Genomic DNA, 13,939 nt, shown 5'->3' with positions numbered 1-13,939 from the left:
TGTCTCAAACAGAAAGAACTACAAGAATGAAAACCCAACTTTAAAAGGGATGAAGGATCTAAAAAGGACAATTCACAGCAGAAGACATGGACATATAGAGATGAAACCTACAAAATATTTAAGGATAGAACAATGCTCATTCTGTACAAATCCTTTTGGAAATCTGAAGAGTGAGAAATATTCCCCATTTCATTAAAAGTACAGCATTACTCTGCAATGAAACAATAAGGAGGTCCTCAGAAATGACAAGCAAAGAGTCTAGAAGTGTGAATTTTATGACATATAAAAAGGATAATCGGTTATGAACAAATGAGATTTATTCTAGGAATTCAAGGTGAGTTTAATACATGAAAATCAAGCAGTGATGCCGCGTAGAGTAGCTCAACGTTACAAGCCTGTCACTGAGGAGGGTAACACAAGCTTGACCATGACATTGAGGCCAGCCTGGGCTAGATGGAAAACTCCTGTCACAAAACCTCAACCAATATAAGAAAGTGATAAACTGAAAAGTGTGTGTGTGTGTGTGTGTGTGTGTGTGTGTGTGTGTGTGTGTGTGTGTGTGTGATCATCAGAATAAAAACAGAAAAGCATTTAGTAAAGTCTTTTTTTGGTGTTTTGGGTTGTTGGTTTTTGTTTTTTTTTTCAAAACTATTGCTTATTTAAAATTTTGAAATCAATGGTGTGTTCTGTTTTTCTACAGAAAAAAAAACCCTCTTCATTCTCCTGGACACATAATGATCAAATTAAATATGGATTTGTAAATATACAAGTTAAAATCACAAAGAGAAAGAAAACATCAGCAAGTAACCTTTGACTTCTGCAGTGAGCATAGAATATTGCTGTGGCTATGACATTATTAGTAGAAATAAGACTAAAACCTGAGTATCAAATTTATGGATTCTATGTAGTCTAATAGAGTGAAGCCAAGCCAAGATATACTGTGGTTTTGTAAGAATTCGGGTGAACACCTGACAACACATGAGAATGAGAATGAGAGAGTAAAATGTTAATGGCCAACCGAGTCATACCAGGCTTATTTACCAATGCCAAGGTGTTCAGAGGAATCATATTAACAAAGATGAAGTGAAAAATCCTCACAGCTCACAACCTTACCATGAGAATAGATGAAATTCATTTCTTCCCAGGTGAGAGAGCAGAAAGGAGAGCCTATTGAAGAGAGACAATATATAATTGTCCTATATGTTACTATCCTACAGTTCCATTTACCCATACTGTTTTCCATAGAAATCAGATGCAGTAATCAAAAAGGTTAAATTAAATGACTTAAAGACTAACTCTAGACTTATTCTAGCCCAAACAAATAGTAGCTCTAATTACGGCAGCTGTAATTAGATACAGCAGTGATGAACATGGTTCATATCGTATGTATAACACTACTCGAGGTATTTACAGAACCATTAATTTGAGGGAGACTCCAAAGCAGTTCACACTTAAATGGAAAGACACCAGAACTACCATTTTCCTGCTAGACTGTACCATTCTACCCTCCTCTGTCATTAGCAAATGCTTCAGAAATCTGAACCACCTGGATTCCTGCAGAATATTACTGTAACCTCTTATAAAAACTATGTCTGGTTGCTTGAACAATGTAGTCCTTAGTAATCTATACAAAGTATACATACTGACTTCGAAAATATGATAGTTTGAATGTAATTGGCTCCCACAAGCTCATAGGGAGTGGCACTATAAGGAGGTGTGGCTTTGTTAGAGTAGGTATGACCTTGTTGGAGAAAATGTGTCACTGTGGGGGTGAGCTTTGAGGTTTCCTGTGCTCAAGATACCACCCAGTGTCTGAGTTCACTTCCTGTTGCCTTTTGAACAAGATGTAGCCAGCATCATGTCTGCCAGCACACCACCATGCTCCATGATAATGGACTGAACCTCTGAACTGTAAGCAAACCACCACAATTAAATGTTTTCATTTATAACAGTTGTTGTGATCATGGTGTCTCTTCACAGCAACAGAAACCCTAACTAAAACAGAAAGTCCCCTATATGCTACTGTTCCCGACAGGAATACATGAGTTAGGAAATCAAGAGTTGGAACTCGGAGTGATCTCACCTCGCATTCCTCGGGAAGAGTCACTGATGGACCCCAAAGCTCTAGGCTAGAAGTCTTGATCTTCAGTGAAACACACCTTCTATGGAATGTTCCAAGTCTCACACTGAGCTATAAAGTGTAACTTCTCCTCGGGAAATCTTGACTTATTCCCCGGAAGAGAGTAGTAATCATGGCAGGGCATTCAACAATGATTATCAAAATGTGTGTCTATTTCACTCACTTCAGAACTCAAGTGAGGACCGCAGGCAGAAGCAGGTGGTTGGCTCAGATACACGGGAGATTATAGCTCCTTTGCCCAATAGGTTACTGTAAAGAGAACTGCAATTTCAGACAGGTGAACTATAAATCATTATAGCTAAGACCAACCACATCTTCACTGATAAGAATAGGAACCATGAACTTTTGGGTGCGAGTTAGGTTTTGGGAATTGCTCAGAAGCTCCTCTGAGGTCCAATTACTGAGCTGGTCATCGCTGGTTACCTCATATAATCCACTTTTAATTGCACATCGCAATTCAATTAAGAAACACTTCATTGTTATTGCACAGAATAACAAAAGTGTTGTTCAAAATGACTTTAGTTTCCATTTCCCGTGGCACCCACTTATGAAGCTTTTACACCATTGAGTTTGCAGAAAAAACTGTTTAGTCCACATTGAACTCTTGCCACATTGCATGCGGTAATAAGACCGGCTTCAGTGATTGCTCTAGATTGGTCATTGTCAACTTCTCATGGCTGGGCACTCACCCCTCATCTTCAAGGCTCTCATCATCTTTGCAAAACTTCTTGAACCACCAGCAACCACATTGTTCTTTCGCTAGCAGATCCTGTGCTGAATGCATTGTCGATTGGAATTGTCTATACTGACTGACTACTCATTTTGAACCTAAACAAAAAAATTACTCAAATTTGTCTTTTGTCTAACATCATGTCCATAGCATAAGAGAAATATAAACTATCAGCAGTAAGTCACTGACAGTGGGCGATCATAAAGTGGACGATGTGCGTTAAACTCATGTAACAAAACCACATTTATTACAAGTGCATTGCAATACCAAAGGGCAAATTTCCCAATGCAAAATCTGCAGTTATTTTCATACCAACCTAACACTAATGAGAATGTGCAGCAGCCTTGTTCTAAGGAAAGTTATTATGACCTGCGGTTCAAAACGTCAGAAAAGAGGGCTTGGATCACATCATCAACTGAACTGTGAAGACCTGTGTAGCTCTGCCCAGCTGCTGAGTCTAGGGAACATTTACAATGAACAGTGGGCAAGAATGAGAACCAATCTCACATGAGACCGACTGCAGCAACAGGCCTGTGTATCCTCATACCCAACCTGCCTCTCCCTTGAAAGGCTTAAGGGAGGAATTGCATCCTAAACATGAGTATGACTCTCAACAATATAGTGAGAGGGGGTTTGTCGAGATTGCCACGCAGTTGCTCTCTCCTTCAGGAGAGAGTCTGCCAAGAGGAGAATGGCTAAGGAGTTCTGTTCTCCAGCTCTCTCCCAGCTTTTGCCAGAAGGATGGAGTACAGTGGGTACTGAGCTGGAAGAATTACTGGAACCTGATCATTTCTGCCCTTCAGTAGGACTATTCTATTTGTAGTTTTCTTCTGGACCTCCCCTTGTGTCTGGACAAGAAATCCCCAGAAGCTTACTGTGAGTAAGGCTCCTCCAGTCCCGTGTCCCTTCTTGCCTTTCTCTACAGCATACTGAGCACCGTGGAACTTCACAATGCTGGATATTGTTTAGGGATGAACGACTAGTCACAAAGAGAGAGAATGGAAATAAAAACTCATCAAGAGAGGACACAGATAGAAACACTGGGAATAGAATTCACAAGATCACTGATTCAAAAGACACCCAGCAACACTTCCTAAAGGTACCCTGGAGTTTCCTAAATGAACAGGGTGGGAGTTACTGTGGGTCCTGACCCTCTTGGATGCAAATCTTCAGAACACCCGTGTCTAAGCGTGACATTCTTCTTGTTGGCAACATATTCGGTCCTGGCTGTATTGGAGCGGAGGCCATTGCTGCATGCTGGAAATAACCCAAGCCAGATGAGGCCAGACACAGTAGCTCCCCCGGCTCTGAGCTTCATTTGGGTTAGTGATAAGAAGTCTTCCATCTCGGGGCAGGTTGTGGCATGGCATCATTTCAAGTGCACAAAGACAGAAACATGAAAGAAGCCCACCTTAGGACTGTGCGTCTCCTGAGTTCTCATCGGGCTCTGAGCTTACTAAATTCTTACACAGATTTCTATCAGCTTGACCTTAGATTTGAAGAACTGTATCCCAGAATTTCTCCTTGCTTTTAGCACTATTGGACTCAGTGGCTCTGTCTTCCACTTGATTTTCCTACATAGACTGTATATTTGGGCCTTTATTGTATCCCAGGTATTTCTATGCCCATCTTTACATTGAGTATATATTCTCCACTATTAACCCAAGAAAACACAATATTCATCCTCATACTTACAGAAAAAAATTTCACCTGATAGTGAAAAAAACATCATTGCAGTAATAATACTTATATTTTTCAAATCTATCATCCAGAAGCCATAGGATTTTCATTCACGTTTCAGAACTGTAAAGAATTAAATGCATGAGTATGCACTGAAGCCTTCCAAAGCAACAATGACTTGAGAGCAGTTATTATGAAGCCATCAGGAACTGATGTCACTTCAATTAGACACCAAAACTGACATTCCCAGGCCTGTAGCTCAATTGGTAGGTTTGTCTTTTTTTTTTTTTTTTTTTTTATTTTTTTTTTTTTGAGACAGGGTTTCTCTGTGTAACCCTGGCTGTCCTGGAAGTCACTTTGTAGACAAAGCTGGCCTCGAACTCACTGAGACCCGTCTCCCTCTGCCTCCACAGTGCTGGGGATTAAATTCATGTGCCACCACCACTCAGCCAGGTTTGGGTCTTAATCTATCCCTTTTTAATAAATTCTCAGAATGACATTAACCAAAAAAAGAAGAAGAATGCCAGAATGTGGAAATGTTTTTTCCCACAAACAATCCATCCTCCTTCCCCATGCAAGGTCCCTCTGAAGGCTCCACAAGATATGGAGCTGGGGATGTGAAACCCTTCTGCAGGACCTCTGTGCGGTCTGTGCAGAGGCTGAGAGCTGGGGATGGAGGTCGGAGCAGCTTTCAGGCCTGGCTCACCCCACCGTAGGAGGTAAACAGCACAGGAAGGAGCATCTGTGGCTGAGGGAGAGAACCAAAGAAAAGAAACAGCAGGTTTAAAAGAACGCGCTAGAGGAGGACCTGGAAAAATCTTACAGGACAATAAATTACAGCCCACAGCCCGATCCAGATGTCGGTTCATGGTACTGCAGTAGCCACAGCATGGGGAGGTTAGTGAACCACATTTACCATGTGTGCGCTGCTCTGTAGTTAATGTTTAAGCTCTTTAATTCTTTGTGTCTATGAAAAGCCTCAGTCAGAAAATCCAGATGGACTATATTAATCAGAGCACATAATTTTAGTGGTAGACATGCTTATTCCCAAAGCCTGGATGTATTCCTAGAGCTTTGCAGACCTTCGTTGTCTTGAGGGAAAAAAAATGCGCTTGGCTCGGCAGCATTTGTTAATTTATGTAAGAAGGAAAATGAATCACATATAAACATATGGAAATATCCAAATGCCAATTTTTTTTTTTTTAGGTTAGCTCCCTGAGTCCTCATTTTCCTTTTAGCCTGGGATTGGTGGTATCGACTTTTAACGGTAAACAGACTCCTTGCTTCCAGTGTGTGTGTGTGTGTGTGTGTGTGTGTGTGTGTGTTTCAGACTGAGCAAAATTAGTGTTTTCTTTGGATAGAAAACTGACAAAGAACAGGAAATCCTTACTTTAAGATATTACAGTTAAGGGTCACAAACATTTGAGCAGGGGTTACTGCCATCCAGAGGCAGAAAGCCATGAACTGCCATATCCCATTACAGCTCCACCATGAGGGAAGGAAGCCAAGAAAAATGTGTAGGTTGTTGCAGTTTTGTTCATTAAATCATTTTTTTTTAAAGCTGGAAAATACCAAGCTTTGAACATCAATGGGTCTCTGGTCCTCCTGTCCTCATGAATGACGGGGTCTCCAGCACTCTCCAGAGCTGGTCAGAGTGAGAAAAAGAACAGTAGCCTTCGAATCTCTACCTGGCCATCGACACAGACTACCCCAAGTGCTGAAGTCTGTAACACCTTCACAGTGAGCACTGCACATGTCTCTGAACACATGCTTCTCTAGTTTTAAAGCTATGATGCTGCAGCCCATTTTCCTTCAGCACAGGGAGAATGCTCTATTTCCCGGCTGTCAATTGTCTTTTTGAAAGTAAAGACATCCATCCTGTATGATAATGTCCAGCATTTGGACGAGAGCACATGAATTAGTGGCATTAACACGTGAAATCCTGAGTGGTGGCATACCTGAGCACTGTGCAGTTACTTTAAGGAGCTCTTGGCCACGCAAAATTGGGTGCAGAGAAAAGCAGATTCATCTAAGGGTCTGCCATTGGACAGTACCACTAACCTGCTTAAGAGCAATTTCATCCCAAAGATGAATCTAGAGATACTTACATATCCTAGGCTTGTTTACACATTCGTAGAAATTCCAGTTCAAAAACTATGTCAGCTTACGTTTTTAACAACAGGCACAGTGGTTATAGTTTCCATTTATGAGTATTTTGTACACTCATGATAGATGTAACTGTTTTGGAATAGGTTTTAAAACTTGGAAAACACACATACACACACACACACACACACACACACACACACACACACACACACACACACACACAATGTGAAATATAAACCAAGTAAAAATACAATGTCTCTATGGGCAAAGCCTACTTCAATTTTCTAGTCAAATCCTGTACACCTGAATGCAAACATTTTGAGTCAAATAAAATAATTTATCATTGCAGAAGAAAAATAGCTTTAACTAGTTTCGCTCTACCAAAAGTACTTAATGCAGTGCTAGAATATTTGGGGGAAGGCACTCTCAAACATTCGAAAGGAGAAATGGGAAAGGCTACGCCCATTAGTAATAGAAACAGTTGTGAATTACAAAACACAGACGTGAATGAAAGAAGCTTATGCTTCTCTGGGTTCCCTCCCTGTATGAACACTGGTCCCCTTCTGTAGGGAGCTTTCTACTAGATTTCTTCCATGTTCAGGGCTACCAGTGCCCTCTGCTGGTTTTCTGCTTGAAGTGAGAGGAAGGAGAGAGAGAGAGGAAGAGAGAGACAGACAGACAGAAACAGAGAGAGACAGGGTGAGGCAGAAAGACAGACAGACAGACAGGCACTACAACGATCATTGCAAACACTTTATGCACACAGGACAGGGAGGGTGAAACACTGTACTTTTTTTAAATTCATTTTTAGATTTTCAATTACTACTCTTTTGGAGCAAAGAAGAATCAAAAAATCAATTTTCCTAAAAACCTACTCTAGATAAATGATTTAAATGTAGTGTAGGCTCAGAAAAAGATTTTTAAAATCTATAAAGAATGTTCATCACCCACTGAAAGTGTCTTGGCCCCCCTTATCATCTTCCATACCACAAGACTGGTTTCTTGGACAGACATTTCCCGTTAGCACATCCCATCCCTCAGTTCCAGAGCCTGCATCCCATTCACGCTCACTTCTAAACTTACTCCAGAGTGTCTTCCCTGGGTAAAATCACCTGACAGAGTTACTTCCTAATTCTTCTCCTTAGTATCAGTTCTTGGAGTGAGATGATTCGTATTCACAGACTTTATCGTTAACAGAATGTGGTGATATTGTGTTCCCCAAAATATTGTGCACCCTAATAAACTTATCTAGGGTCAGAGAACAGAACAGCTACTAGATATAGAGGCCAGAAAATGGTGGCACACACACCTTTAATCCTAGCATTCCAGAGGCAGAAATACATCTGGATCTCTGTGAGTTCAAAGCCTCATTGAGAACAGCCAGGCATGGTGACTCACGCCTTTAATCCCAGGAAGTGATGGCAGAAAGCAGAAAGGTATATAAGGCTTGAGAACCAGGAACTAGGCTGGTTAAGCTTTTAGGCCATTGAGCAGCAGTTCAGCTGAGATCCATTTGGATGAGGACACAGAAGCTTCCAGTCTGAGGAGAAAGGATCAGCTGAGGAATTGGCAAGGTGAGGTGGCTGTGGCTTGTTCTGCTTCTCTGATCTTCCAGCATTCACCCCAATACCTGGCTCCAGGTTTATTTTTAATTAATGAGAACTTTTAAGATTCCTGCTACAACAGAACACAACAGAATTCCAAATGTTACCTAATAATAGTAACTAGGTTGTGAGAGATGCAGATGGGTTTAAGTAGAGACCAGAGGAGGAAGGTTCCTTCCCCAACAGAATTGTGGATTCACAATTTTAAAATAAATTTTAAAATTTAAAGTCACATTACTTCCCTGTCCTTCTTAAGGGGCATGTGTGTATAGGCACAAACAGTTCTTTGTGATGTGTATATTTTGTGTTGTAAATATTCTTTCTTTTGTCCATGTGTGAATGGAACATATGCATGTCTACCAAGCCTTTAACTACTCACCTTTGTCTTTAATGCTGTTATCACTCCCTACTGCTTAAACTCAAAACATAATGTGGCAATTATTATCTATACACTTCTTTCTTTTTTCAAATGTATTTTTATTGATTATTTGGGTATTTCATATCACACACCCTATCACATTTGCCTCCCAGTTCTTTCCCTGTCCACCTCCCCCTGCCCTCATGACTTCCCCACAACAAAAATTTTTTAAAGTCCAATTTTTACTTATATACTCACTGGAATGTATTCAAACTCCCAATGGTCTGCCCCTTAAATAGAACTGAGTCCTTCCCCTCTCACATCCCTGCTGGAAACCATCTATTATGAGAGCAACACTTCAGCACCTTACCACAGTTTTTAAGAGTTCTCTTCCATGGCTTCCTGTTTAGGGTATTAGTTTTGCAAGTGAAAGTGGAGGCAGGGATTGTCACAGAACTCTTCCATGTCCCTCTTTCTCAACTGTGCATCTGCAGTCATCAATATCACTGCCAAAGTAGCTTATTCACTCTTTATGGTCCTCAGGAGCATGGTGTCAGAACAGACCATGAACAGGGCTCCTATCTGCAGTATGGCCATGGACCCAGACAAGGCCCTTGAATGCAGCATGGCCCATGAACATCAACATGGCTGTAGGCTACAGCACAGACTACAGACATCCACATGGCCTTCAGTGGTAACATGGGCCATGGACATCAACACAAACTCTCACTGTAGTAAGACCACGATGGACCCAGACATGGCCCTCAATGGCAAGATGGACCCAGATCACCTTGGCCTCAGGTGGAGGTACAGGCCACTCAGATCAGTATGGTCCCTGTTGGCATCATGATCTATGGACATCTGTTGTAGAATATTACTTTAAGGTGTGTTACTTTTGTTTATGTTGCATTTGTTTAACTCTGTGAAGCTGTGTTACTGTGCCTGTCTAAAATACTTGATGGTCTAATAAAGAGCTGAATGACCAATAGTGAGGCAGGAGAGAGAAATAGGCAGGGCTGGCAGGCAGAGAAGATAAATGGAAAGAAAAATTTGGGATAGAGGGAGAAAAGCAAGAAAAGGAAGAGAGGAGGACATCAGGGGCCAGCCATCCCACCACACAGCCAGCCATGGAGTAAGAGTGAAAGTAAGATATACAGAAATAAGAAAAGGAAAAAGCCCAGAGGCAAAAGGTAGACAGGATAATTAAAGCTAAGGAAAACTAGCTAGAAACAAGCCAAAGCTAAGGCTGGGCATTTATAATTAAGAATAAGCCTCTGTGTGTGATTTATTTGGGAACTGGATGGCACCCGCCCTCAAAAGAGCAAAAGCAAACAGCAGATGTCACCATGGCCTAAGGTGGCAGCAAAGATCACGGACATAAACATGGCCCTCAGTGGTAACATAGGTCACAGACATCAACACAGGGCCCAGCTCTAGTAATGACCAAAGACCCAGACATGGCCCTCAGCAGCAGTACAGGCTGGGACATCACGACGTGGACCACTTCTTAGAGTAGAATTTGAATCACATTTATAGCAGACAAGACTTTTCAAGTGCACAATAATAATTAAGGAATAAGAAGACATTGATTTGAGAAGGAGTTGGGGGGACACAGAAAGAGTGTGAGAGAGATGGAGAGGGGAATGGTAGAGATGCCGTCCTCACGGATGAAATTCTCCACCACTGTGTCATTCCTACACTACCCCACCCAAAAAAGTTGCATACACATTCGTTGCAAGCTCATATCGTGTATTACCAAGACAGGCTACGCTCTTTGCCCTTAAACACATACACACAGAAAAACAAACAAATAAATACTATTTAAAAATGAATATTCTCATATCACCCTAGAACTGAGCTAGAAATTAAAAACAGAAAGCTAGGGGAAACATCCAAATGTTTGTGGAGCAAACAACGTATTTTCAATGTGTACCAGTAAAGAAGCCACAAGAGAGACTAAAGGATATCTTAAAGTGAAGAAAATTTTAACTTAATAAAAATGTGTTGTGAGCAGTAAAAACTGCTTGGTGGGAAATGTAAGATAATGGCGAAACTGGCTGTGGCTATATCATTCACCCCAGCAACCATATTTTGAGGTGTTTTCTCAACTTCTTTTGTTTTTAATTTTTAATTGTGTTTGTGTGTGCGTGTGTTCGTGAGTGAGCACAAGCGTGAGAGTTCGTGTGTGTGTGTGTGTGTGTGTGTGTGTGTGTGTGTGTGTGTGCACAAGTGAGCATAGTTGCCCATGAAGGCCAAAGGCATTAAATACCCCTGGAGCTATAGTAACAGATGGTGGTCACCTGCCTGACATGGATGCTGGGAACCAAACCTTTTTTGTTTGATTGCTGTATTTTTTTTTTTTCAAAACAGGCTTTCTCTGTGTAGTCCTGGCTGTCCTGTAACCCACTCTGTAACCCAGGCTGGCCTCAAACTCACAGAGATCCACCTGCCCCTGCCTCCCAGGTGCTGGGATTAAAAGCATATGCTATCACTGCCTAGTTCACTCAACTTCTTGAAAGCCCAAGTTCATACAAAAATTTACATACAAATTGTTGTAGTGCTTTTAGACATGGAAATTATACTTTAATATATTTAGTTTTTAAAATCCAATATATAAAAAAATCAATTTTATTGTTACAATAGTTCAAATTGTCTTCATAATAGACCTTAAATAAGTAATGAGATGTATTATGTTCAAGAAATAAAATATTCTTTATTAAGTTGCCCACAAGCTATCCATAGTTCAAATAAATACAATGCGTTAACACATAAATAAAGTAAATAATAAAGGATAGTCATTAATATAAGTATACAATATAAATGACACTTACATAAAATTGTTGTATAAGGGAAAGCCTCAAACACAGTTTGGTAAAATTTTATAGAATCATTTTTAAAATATACACATGATAATAAGGACAATGGTGGTGGCATTTTGTATTAGGAAATTAGTTATTCCTGTTGTAAAACTTTATTATAAAATTAGAACAATCAAGTAATGGCACATGAGTGATCAAGTAAACCAACAGGGGAGAAAGCCCAGACATAAGTGCATTTGTGTGTAAATGGTCCACAATAGCTTGGCACTGCAAACTTGTACAAAAAAAGAGTGAGGCAGTCACGTGACACTCAAGGACAACCAGATCTGCATTGAAAGTTAGGTTTCAGCTCTCTAAGAGTCTCAGAGATCAATTCCAAAGATGCTAAATCACTAGTTGTGAGAAGCAAAAAGTAAACTTAAAAGCAGTAGAAAAGATGTCTTTATGATCCTAGCGTCCAAGAAACTTTCTAAATGAAAGGATGATGATCCATGAAGATTGACTTTCTTATATTCAAAGGAAATGTCTATTCACCAAGAGATACAGAACTCAAGTTCCAGAAATAAGCAGTAGTCTCAGAGAAGATGCTTTCAACATACATCATGTAAAAACAATTGGTAATACAAAATGGACCACCAGGCTCTCTGGTCCCCACATGGTGGCGCTGTTCTGTTGGATGGAGGAGGGTTAGTGGGGTGGGGCCTATCTGAACAAAACTAGTGGTTGAGGATACACTCTGAAGTGGTAACTCCTTACTGACCCAATCTTGTCTTTGCTGCCTCCACCATGAGGTAAGGAGCATCCTTTGTCACACCTTCCCGCCGCCATAATGTTCTGCTTAAAGACATGGGTCAAGCAAACATGGGCCAAACGCTATGAGAGCATGAGCCCAAATATAACCTCCCCCCTCGAGCTGTTGTACAAAATGTAAGTAGCACAATTAGTAGTTAAGGGTGAATAGTTTTATAAAACATCAAGAAAGGTGCAAACTAAACAGTGGGTCAACAGGAAAATGTTTAAAGTATGTCTGCAGGGGAGTTTACAGAAGTCAGATCACATGAATCTTTTAAAGTGCTAACCCTGCTCCCCCATCGCCTGTCCCTCTCCACCTATGGTGGGTGGGAGAGCTGGCCCTGCCCTTTACCAACTGCAGCAGGGAGAACAGGCCCTGCACCTTGCCTGGGAAAAATAGTAGAGCTGGCCCAGGTGATGTGGGTGCAGATGACCCTGCTGAAGGGTGTGAAAGCAGAAGAACTGCTCCAACTCTTCACTGCCTGCTGCAATGGGTAAGCTAGCCTGGGCAGTGCTAGAGAGATCTTCCTGTTGGTGTCAATAAAGGAAAGCTGACAGGCTGACCAAACCAGTTACCACCGAGGTCCAAAATCAGGGCTACGAGTTGGAGCCTCCCCAACATCCACCTCAACCATGAACTGCTGGAGCATGTGAAGGATCCAGACCTGCAGATCCAAAGCTACAGGATCTCCATGACACAAGGCAACAACAGGATATCCATGAGAAGTACCAGTGAAGGCCCAGTATGAAGGGTGTTGCAGAAACCAGAGGCCTCCAACTGAAACAATGAGTGATTACAATGAACACTTATAAGGAAAGATGTATGGACTAAAGGGTATATTGTGTGAGTCATTCCATCACACTACAGTTTCCACACCAAGATATGTGTGTGTGTGTGTGTGTGTGTGTGTGTGTGTGTGTGTGTGTGTGTGTGTGTATTTGGTTGTTTGAGTTTTGGGTTTTCTTTTTGAAATTTATTTTGCTTTATTTTGAGGGGGAGGTTGCAAGGGCAGAGGGTGGATATGAAGAAATAGGGAGGTGAATGGGATCAGGATGCATAATGTGAAACCCACAAAGAATCAATTAATAAAAAATGTGTGGCAAAAAAAAAAAAAAAAAAAACAGTACCAGCCCTGGGAGAGTGGAATTGTAAATGAAGAAAGTGCTGAGGAATCACTTCCCAGTTATTTACAGCACTACACTTTCTGCAAAGACTGACAGCAGCACAAGACATCCAACAGCAGGACCAACCTTCCTGAGGATACACAAAGGCCCGGAGCCCAGCAAAGTCATTTGGACCATGTCCTTAACCTGAAGATGCATATCCCTTACACACCAGGACATGATTTTCTGGCTCCATTTGCCACTGCTTTTCTTTGAGTATAAACATATGGATCCCAGCTCTATATCTACGGTTACTTTGAACAAGTTAATCTGTCTGCACCTCGGTGATTTAAAGTGAAAAATAATTATGATGATGCCTAACAGAGTGATGGTGTGAATCTGTGAGTTTCTGTTAGCAGAGGAAAACACCACGGGGTCATGTGAAATGCAGAAAACCACTCGATAAACGGAAACAATTATTACATGGGTGCAGCACATCGACACCCTGGAGAGTTGTCCCTTGAAGCCAATTATCCTGAAACTATGCCTGTATTTGTAGTGCAGATGGCATTTTCTCAAGAGGACACATACCGGCTGCCTAAA

Source organism: Peromyscus maniculatus, chromosome 11 (assembly GCF_049852395.1).
Source record: "Peromyscus maniculatus bairdii isolate BWxNUB_F1_BW_parent chromosome 11, HU_Pman_BW_mat_3.1, whole genome shotgun sequence".
NCBI lineage: Eukaryota > Metazoa > Chordata > Mammalia > Rodentia > Cricetidae > Peromyscus > Peromyscus maniculatus.
This window is presented reverse-complemented; position numbering follows the sequence as displayed.